Source organism: Pleurodeles waltl, chromosome 10 (genome assembly GCF_031143425.1).
Source record: "Pleurodeles waltl isolate 20211129_DDA chromosome 10, aPleWal1.hap1.20221129, whole genome shotgun sequence".
NCBI classification, from domain to species: Eukaryota; Metazoa; Chordata; class Amphibia; order Caudata; family Salamandridae; genus Pleurodeles; species Pleurodeles waltl.
Window position 1 is genome coordinate 13,875,024 of NC_090449.1, and position 10,076 is coordinate 13,885,099.

A 10,076-nucleotide genomic window follows, 5' to 3' on the forward strand; every position below is an offset into this window, starting at 1 on the left:
TGGGTGAACTGACACACACACACACACCCAGGGAGACACACGCACACACCCAGGGAGAAACAAGCGCAGAGAGGCAGACGCAGACACATGGGTGAACTGGCACACGCACACACACCCAGGGAGACACACGCACACACCCAGGGAGACACAAGCGCAGAGGCAGACACATGGGTGAACTTGACACACACACACACACCCAGGGAGACTCACGCACACACCCAGCGAGACACAATCGCAGAGAGACAGACGCAGACACATGGGTGAACTGACACACGCACACACACCCAGGGAGACACAAGCGCAGAGAGGCAGACACATGGGTGAACTGACACACGCACGCACACACACACCCAGGGAGACACACGCACACACACAGGGAGACACACGCAAAGAGATGCAGGCACAGACACATGGATGCACTGACATGCACACACACCCAGGGAGACACACGCACACACCCAGGGAGACACAAGCACAGAGAGGCAGACACAGACACATGGGTGAACTGACACACGCACACACACAGGGAGACACAAGCGCAGAGAGGCAGACGCAGACACATGGGTGAACTGACAGACGCACACACACCCAGGGAGACACAAGCGCAGAGAGGTAGACACATGGGTGAACTGACACATGCACACACACCCAGGGAGACACACGCACACACACAGGGAGACACACGCAAAGAGATGCAGGCACAGACACATGGATGCACTGACATGCACACACACACCCAGGGAGACACACGCACACACCCGGGGAGACACAAGCGCAGAGAGGCAGACGCAGACACATAGATGAACTGACACACGCACACACCCAGGGAGACACAAGCGCAGAGAGGCAGACACATGGGTGAACTGACACATGCACACACACTCAGGGAGACACACGCACACACCCAGGGAGACACAAGTGCAGAGAGGCAGACACATGGATGCACAGACGTGCACACACACCCAGAGAGACACAAGCACAGAGAGGCAGACACAGACTCATGGGTGAACTGACACACGCACATACACACAGGGAGACACACACACACACACACACACACAGAGGTAGCCCCACACAGATGGAGACACACACACACACAGGGAGACACGCACACACACACACACACACACAGGGAGACACACACAGAGGGAGACACACGCAAAGAGATGCAGGAACAGACACATGGGTGCACTGACACGCACACACACAGAGGGAGACACACACATACACCCAGGGAGACACAAGCGCAGAGGTAGACACATGGGTGAACTGACACACGCACACACACCCAGGGAGACTCACGCACACACCCAGGGAGACACAAGCGCAGAGAGGCAGACGCAGACACATGGGTGATTTGACACACGCACACACACCCAGGGACACACAAGCGCAGAGAGGCAGACACATGGGTGAACTGACACATGCACGCATACATACACTTAGGGAGACACACGCACACACAGAGGGAGACACACGCAAAGAGATGCAGACACAGACACATGGATGCACTGACATGCACACACACCCAGGGAGACACACGCACACAGCCAGGGAGACACAAGCACAGAGAGGCAGACACAGACACATGGGTGAACTGACACACGCACACACACAGGGAGACAAAAGCGCAGAGAGGCAGACGCAGACACATGGGTGAACTGACAGACGCACATACACCCAGGGAGACACAAGTGCAGAGAGGTAGACACATGGGTGAACTGACACATGCACACACACCCAGGGAGACACACGCACACACCCAGGGAGACACAAGCGCAGAGAGGCAGACGCAGACACATGGATGAACTGACACACACACACAACCAGGGAGACACAAGCGCAGAGAGGCAGACACATGGGTGAACTGACACATGCACACACACCCAGGGAGACACACGCACACACCCAGGGAGACACAAGTGCAGAGAGGCAGACACAGACACATGGATGCACTGACATGCACACACACACACACACCCAGGGAGACACAAGCACAGAGAGGCAGACACAGACTCATGGGTGAACTGACACACGCACATACACAAAGGGAGACACACACACACACACACACAGAGGTAGCCCTACACAGATGGAGACACACACACACACAGGGAGACACGCACGCACACACACACACAGGGACACACACACACAGAGGGAGACACACGCAAAGAGATGCAGGAACAGACACATGGGTGCACTGACACGCACACACACAGAGGGAGACACACACACATAGAGATGCAGACACAGACACACTGATGCACTGGCACACGCACACACACAAGGAGACACACACACACAGAGGGAGCCTCACACAGATGGAGACACACACACACACACAGGTAGACATGCACACACACACACACAGGGAGACACACAGACACACAGAGGGAGACACACGCAAAGAGATGCAGACACAGACACAGGGGTGCATTGACACGCAGACACACAGAGGAAGACACACACACATAGAGATCCACACACGGGTGCACTGACAAACACACACACACAGAGGGAGACACACACACAGAGGGAGACACACACGGAGGGATACACACACACAGAGCACACATACAGAGGGAGACAAACACACACACACACAGAGGAAGACACACACACACAGAGGGAGACACACACAGATGGAGACACACCCACCGAGGGAGACACACACATAGAGATGCAGACACAGACATACGGGTGCACTGACACACGCACACACACAGAGGAAGACACACACATAGAGATGCAGACACACGGGTACACTGACACGCACACACACAGAGGGAGACAAACACACATAGAGTCACGCACAGAGATGCAGACAAAGACACACTGATGCACTGGCACACCCACCCACACAGAAGGAGACACAAGTGCAGACATACAGACACACAGGTGCACTAACATAGGCACACACACAGAGGGAGAAACAAGCACATAGGACGTCACTCTGGTGCACTGGCACACACAGAAGGAAACACGCACAGACACAGAGGGAGACACACACACACAGAGGGAGACACACACACACACACAGGGAGACACGCACACACAGGGAGACACGCACAGACACAGAGGGAGACACACACACACAGAGGGAGCCCCACACAGATGGAGACACACACACACACACAGGGAGACACGCACACACAGGGAGACACGCACAGACACAGAGGGAGACACACACACACACAGAGGGAGTCCCACACAGATGGAGACACACACACACACAGGGAGACACGCACACACAGGGAGACACGCACAGATGGAGACACACACACATACAGGGAGACACGCACACACAGGGAGACACGCACACACAGGGAGACACGTGCACATAGATACAGACAAACGGGCGCACTGGCACCCGTACAGATAGAGGGAGGCACGCACAGATGGAGACACACACACACACACAGGGAGACACGCACACACAGGGAGACACGCACAGACACAGAGGGAGACACGTGCACATAGATACAGATAAACGGGCGCACTGGCACACGTACAGATAGAGGGAGGCACGCACAGAGATGTGCTGAAGTGTTTCTACTGTGTGTGTTGCAGTGTCTCTCCTCTGTGTATGTTGGAGTGTCTCTCCTGTTTTGAGGGTGCTGTGTCTCCTCTGTGTTGCTGGTGCAGTGTCTCTCCTGTGTATGTGGTGCAGTGTCTCTCCTGTTTTGCTGTTGCAGTCTCTCCTGTGTGTGTGTTGCTGTGTCTCTCCTGTGTTGCTGGTGCAGTGTCTCTCCTGTGAATGTGCTGTAGAGTCTCTCATGTATTTGTGTTGCAGTGTTTGTCCTCTGTGTGCTGCAGTGTCTTTCCCGTGTTGTTGCAGTGCCTCTTCTGTGTGTACTGCAGTGGCTCTCCTGTATTGCTGCAGTGTCTCTCCTGTGTGTGCTGCAGTGGCTCTCCTGAGTGTGCTAAAGTATCTTTCCTGTGTTGCCAGTGCTGTGTCTCTCCTGTGTGTGTGGTGCAGTGTCTCTCCTGTGTGTGTTGCAGTGTCTCACCTGTGTTGCTGGTGAAGTCTGTCTCCTGGGTGTGAGTTGCAGTGTCTCTCCTGTGAGTATGGTGCAGTGTCTCTTCTGTGTGTGTGTTGCAGTTTCTCTCCTATGTGTGCTGCAGTGTCTCTCTGTGTGTTGCAGTGTCTCTCCTCTGTGTGTGTTGCAGTGTCTCTCCTGTGTTGCTGGTGCAGTGTTTCTCCTGTGTGTGCCACAGTGTCCCTCCTGTGTTGCTGTGTGGCGCAGTGTCTATCCTGTGTGTGTGGTGCAGTGTCTCTTCTGTGTGTGTTGCAGTATCTCACCTGTGTGTGTGTGTGTGTGTTGTAGTCTCTCCTGTGTGTGTTGCAGTGTCTCACCTGTGTTGCTGGTGGAGTATGTCTCCTGGGTGTGGGTTGAAGTGTCTCTCCTGTGAGTATGGTGCAGTGTCTCTTCTGTGTGTGTGTTGCAGTGTCTCTCCTCTGTGTACTGCAGTGTCTCTCCTGCATTGCTGTGGTGGCTCTCCTATGTGTGCTAAAGTCTCTTTCCTGTGTTGCCAGTGCTGTGTCTCTCCTGTGCCGTGTCTTACCCGTGACGGTTGGCTCAGTGTCTCCTGTAGCACGGGCTCTGGGACTTATTCAGAGTTTGGCAAATGGATTACTCCACCACAAGTGATGGATTATGTATATGATAGAATAATACCATGAACAGGATATCTGTCTAGGCCCAGGTGTAGTTCTTCAGCGAAGTACCAAAAACACTCTGTCTCGCAACGTGACGTTACACGAACAGCGGAGTTTGGGTAAGTCGCGCAGTTCACATTGATTTTCAGTGGCAGAAGTTTCTCCCACACTGTAAAATCAGCACAAACATCATCATGAACATCATCATGTGGAGCGCCGGAGGGCGCTAACTTCTTTCTGCCGCTCGAGTAGATTTTCTACTCGAAGGGAAGCTTCCTCAACAGGAGCAGCAGCTTTCTCATCACAAGTGGTCGCGGCCTACCGCTCGCGTTCAGAAATGTCGCTCTTGCTCGCCAACTTAGCAATTTCTGTCACTCACACTCACCAACTAAATGTTGGCGAGCGAGAGAAAAAACTCCGCCCGCAGCACTTTGTGCAGTTTTTTGGAACTCTGCGCAGAGTGGAGGAAAACTCTGGGGTCTCCGCCGACTGAGCGGAATTCTTCGCCCAACCCTATATCGGTCGGTCTCATTTGTGACGGAGTAACCCCCTCCACCAAACTCTAAATCAGGTCCTACATTCCTGTGTCTCTTTGCTCTTACAATCCTATAGTAATGAGCTCTATAGGCTCCATCCCTCCCTGTGGCTCCCATATCTGCTGTCCTATACAAACCCTGTAGGTGCAGGCACTGATCCTATAGTACTGAGCCCTGTATGCACCATCCCTCCCTGTGGCTCCTATATCCTCTGTCCTGTACACAACCAGACCTGTAGGCGCTGGCACTGATCCTATAGTACTGACCCCAGTAGTCCCCACCCCTCCCTGTGGCTCCTATATCCTCTGTCCTGTTCACGCCCAGACCTGTAGGTGCCGGCACTGATCCTATAGTACTGAGCCCTGTATGCACCGCCCTTCACTTTGGCTCCTATATCTTCTATCCTGCACACACCCAGACCTGTAGGTGCTGGCACTGATCCTATAGTACTGAGCCCTGTAGTCCCCACCCCGCCCTGTGGCTCCCATATCTGCTGTCCTGTACACGCCCAGACCTGTAGGTGCTGGCACCGATCCTATGAGACTGAGCCCTGTATGCAGCGTCCCTCCCTGTGGCTCCTATATCCTCTGTCCTGTACACACCCAGACCTGTAGGTGCTGGTACTGATCGTATAGTACTGACCCTGTATGCACCCCCCCTCCCTGTGGCTCCTATATCCTCTGTCCTGTGCACGCCCAGACCTGTAGGTGCCGGCACTGATCCTATAGTACTGACCCCTGTCGTCCCCGCCCCTCCCTGTGGCTCCTATATCTTCTATCCTGTACATACCCAGACCTGTAGGTGGTGGCACTGACCCTATAGTACTGAGCCCTGTATGCAGCATCCCTCCCTGTGGCTCCTGTATCCTCTGCCCTGTACACGCCCAGACCTGTAGGTGCCGGCACTGATCCTATAGTACTGAGCCCTGTATGCAGCATCCCTCCCTGTGGCTCCTATATCCTCTGTCCTGTACACACCCAGACCTGTAGGTGCTGGCACCGATCCTATAGTACTGAGCCCAGTAGTTCCCGCCCCTCCCTGTGGCTCCCATATCCTCTGTCCTGTACACACCCAGACCTGTAGGTGCTGGTACTGATCGTATAGTACTGACCCTGTATGCACCTCCCCTCCCTGTGGCTCCTATATCCTCTGTCCTGTACACACCCAGACCTGTAGGTGCTGGCACCGATCCTATAGTACTGAGCCCAGTAGTTCCCGCCCCTCCCTGTGGCTCCCATATCCTCTGTCCTGCACACACCCAGACCTGTAGGTGCCGGCACTCATCCTATAGTCCTGAGCCCAGTAGTTCCCGCCCCTCCCTGTGGCTCCCATATCTGCTGTCCTGTACACGCCCAGACCTGTAGGTGCTGGCACCGATCCTATGAGACTGAGCCCTGTATGCAGCGTCCCTCCCTGTGGCTCCTATATCCTCTGTCCTGTACACACCCAGACCTGTAGGTGCTGGTACTGATCCTATAGTACTGAGCCCTGTATGCAGCATCCCTCCCTGTGGCTCCTATATCCTCTGTCCTGTACACACCCAGACCTGTAGGTGCTGGCACAGATCCTATAGTACTGAGCCCAGTAGTTCCCGCCCCTCCCGGTGGCTCCCATATCCTCTGTCCTGTACACACACAGACCTGTAGGTGCTGGCACCGATCCTATAGTACTGAGCCCAGTAGTCCCCACCCCTCCCTGTGGCTCCTATATCCTCTGTCCTGTACACACCCAGACCTGTAGGTGCTGGCACCGATCCTATAGTACTGAGCCCAGTAGTTCCCGCCCCTCCCTGTGGCTCCCATATCCTCTGTCCTGTACACACCCAGACCTGTAGGTGCCGGCACTCATCCTATAGTCCTGACTCCTGTCGTCCCCGCCCCTCCCTGTGGCTCCTATATCTTCTATCCTGTACATACCCAGACCTGTAGGTGATGGCACTGACCCTATAGTACTGAGCCCAGTATGCAGCATCCCTCCCTGTGGCTCCTGTATCCTCTGTCCTGTACACGCCCAGACCTGTAGGTGGTGGCACTGACCCTATAGTACTGAGCCCTGTATGCAGCATCCCTCCCTGTGGCTCCTGTATCCTCTGTCCTGTACACGCCCAGACCTGTAGGTGCTGGTACTGATCCTATAGTACTGACCCTGTATGCACCTCCCCTCCCTGTGGCTCCTATATCCTCTGTCCTGTGCACGCCCAGACCTGTAGGTGCCGGCACTGATCCTATAGTACTGACCCCTGCATGCAGCATCCCTCCCTGTGGCTCCTATATCCTCTGTCCTGTACACACCCAGACCTGTAGGTGCTGGCACCGATCCTATAGTACTGAGCCCAGTAGTTCCCGCCCCTCCCTGTGGCTCCCATATCCTCTGTCCTGTACACACCCAGACCTGTAGGTGCCGGCACTCATCCTATAGTCCTGACTCCTATAGGCACCGGCTCTGCTCCTATACAAGACCCTTGGATTCTACAGAAGCCGCTGTTACTTACAGGCGGAGCTCCGTCCTCGGGGGTCGCGAGTGGTCCTCTCCCGTGGGTCTGGGCTGCTGTCTCCGGGGGTCGCGGATCCCTCCGCCTCAGGCACGCGAGTGGTCCTGTCTCGGGCGGTGCTTTCTGGCTGGCTTGGAGTGTTGTAGTAGATGCAGCTGTCTCAGGGGGTCTTTGATGCAGCTGTCTCAGGGGGTCCTTGATGCTGGTATCTTAGGGGGTCCTTGATGCTGCTGTCTCAGGGGGTCTCTCACGCTCCTGTCTCAGGGGGTCCTTGATGCTGCTGTCTCAGGGGGTTCTTGATGCTGCTGTCTCAGGGGGTCCTTGATGCTGGTGCCCAGGGGGGCTTTGACGCTGGTGTCTTAGGGTGTCTGATGCTGCTGTCTCAGGGGGTCTCTGACGCTGGTCCCTCCGGGGTCTCCCACGCTCCTGTCTCCTGGCTTTGACGCTGGTGTCTTAGGGTGACTCTGATGATGAAGTCTCCGGTTTATTTTGACGCTGGTGTCTCAGGGGGTCTCTGCCGCCGGCCTCTCAGGGGGTCTCTCACGCTCCTGTCTCAGGGGTCTCTGATGCTGGTGTTTCCGGGGGTCTTTAATGCTCCTGTCTTCGGGTGTCTCTGATGCTGGTGCCTCCGGGGGTCTCCCACGCTCCTGCCTGAGGGGTCTCTGATGCTGGTGTCTCCGGGGGTCTTGGATGCGGGTGCCTCGGGGAGGGGGTCTCTGACGGTCCTGTCTCAGAAGGTCTCAGACGCTCCTGTCTCAGGGGGTCTTTTATGCTTCTGTCTCCGGCGGTCTTTGATGCTCCTGTCTTCGGGTGTCTCTGATGCTGGTGCCTCCGGGGGTCTCCCACGCTCCTGCCTGAGGGGTCTCTGATGCTGGTGTCTCCGGGGGTCTTGGATGCGGGTGCCTCGGGGAGGGGGTCTCTGACGGTCCTGTCTCAGAAGGTCTCAGACGCTCCTGTCTCAGGGGGTCTTTTATGCTTCTGTCTCCGGCGGTCTTTGATGCTCCTGTCTCTGGGGGCTCTGGCCCTGGTGCCTCAGGGGGTCTCTCTCTCGGGTGGTCGCGGGGTACTGGACGCGGCGCTGCTGCCCCTCTCTCCCCGGTAATGTGCCATGCTATTTAAAACATCCCTTTCCCCCTCCAGTTCACAGCAGTCAAGCCACCCCCACTCCCCCCGCACCCTCTCTCCCTCCTCCCCCTCCCGCCCCCTCATCCATCCTTAAAGGACTCCAGCTCTCCTTGTAAGGAGATGGCAGGGCTGACCCCCCTTCCGGCTGTCCAGGGCAGGACGCTCCCCAGGAAAAACTGCCCTTCCGGGGTGTGCCTGGTGAGCGCCAGCCCCCACCCCCTGGGATGGGGGTGCCATGTGAGCGAGAACGGGGAGCAGACCTGCATTGAGTGGATGGAGGAGCCTTGCGAGAAGGAAGGGGGGACCCCCTGGGCAGGAATGTGGGTGTGAAAAGAGCAAGAATGGGGGTCACCAGACAGGAATGAAAGTACAGTGATGGTAGAAATGTGGGTGCCAGGGGGAGGTACCACAGTGCCAGGGATCTGTGTAAGGCTATTAATGCAGCAGAGGCGTGCCACGAGTGGAAACAGGTTGTATTATAGAGTCATATAGCGCCTAGTACCCTTAGCGAGGCGTCGAAGCGCTTTGATGATGGGCAGCACGCTGCTCCGTGGAGCCCAGAGTTAGATTCTAGTGCTAGTTGTATGTGCTGCAGTGACTCATATCCTATGCACCATTAGTGGAGCTGGTAAACCGATTCGTTGCATGCAGATACTTGGCGAGAAGAACTTGTTGGTCATAGTTGCTATTGTTACAATAGTCTAGTTATGTGCATTCCTAATTGTGTCTGTGCGATTAAACAGAGTGGAGGGCATGCGATGTGGGATGTGTAATATTAATGGTGGGCATGACTGGCGGAGTTACATGTAAACTCAGCAAGATTCTGTGGAGTTCTGCCAGCGGGATTGGGAGATTCTGTGAGATTCTGTGGAGTTCTGCCAGCGGGATTGGGAGATTCTGTGAGATTCTCTGGAGTTCTGCCAGTGGGATTGGGAGATTCTGTGAGATTCTCTGGAGTTCTGCCAGCGGGATTGGGAGATTCTGTGAGATTCTGTGGAGTTCTGCTAGTGGGATTGGGAGATTCTGTGATATTCTGTGGAGTTCTGCTAGTGGGATTGGGAGATTCTGTGAGATTCTCTGGAGTTCTGCTAGTGGGATTGGGAGATTCTGTGAGATTCTGTGGAGTTCTGCCAGTAGGTTTTGTGAGATTCTCTGGAGTTCTGCTAGTGGGATTGGGAGATTCTGTGAGATTCTGTGGAGTTCTGCCAGCGGGATTCTGTGTGATTCTGTGGAGTTCTGCCAGCGGGATTGGGAGATTCTG

General features: G+C 55.3%; 1 protein-coding gene across 2 annotated transcripts in view; it reads right to left on the bottom strand.

Annotated features, from left to right (window-relative positions):
• The window catches only part of PNCK (pregnancy up-regulated nonubiquitous CaM kinase), a 223,459-nt gene extending 214,468 nt beyond the window's left edge, over positions 1-8,991 (bottom strand). Inside the window, exon 1 of one of the 2 annotated variants that reach the window (XM_069209409.1) lies at positions 7,691-8,991. The gene's annotated coding sequence lies outside the window, so the exon portion shown is untranslated. The remainder of the gene's footprint in view (positions 1-7,690) is intronic. The other variant, XM_069209411.1, reaches the window with a different exon arrangement.
• Between the last annotated feature and the right edge of the window lie 1,085 nt (positions 8,992-10,076).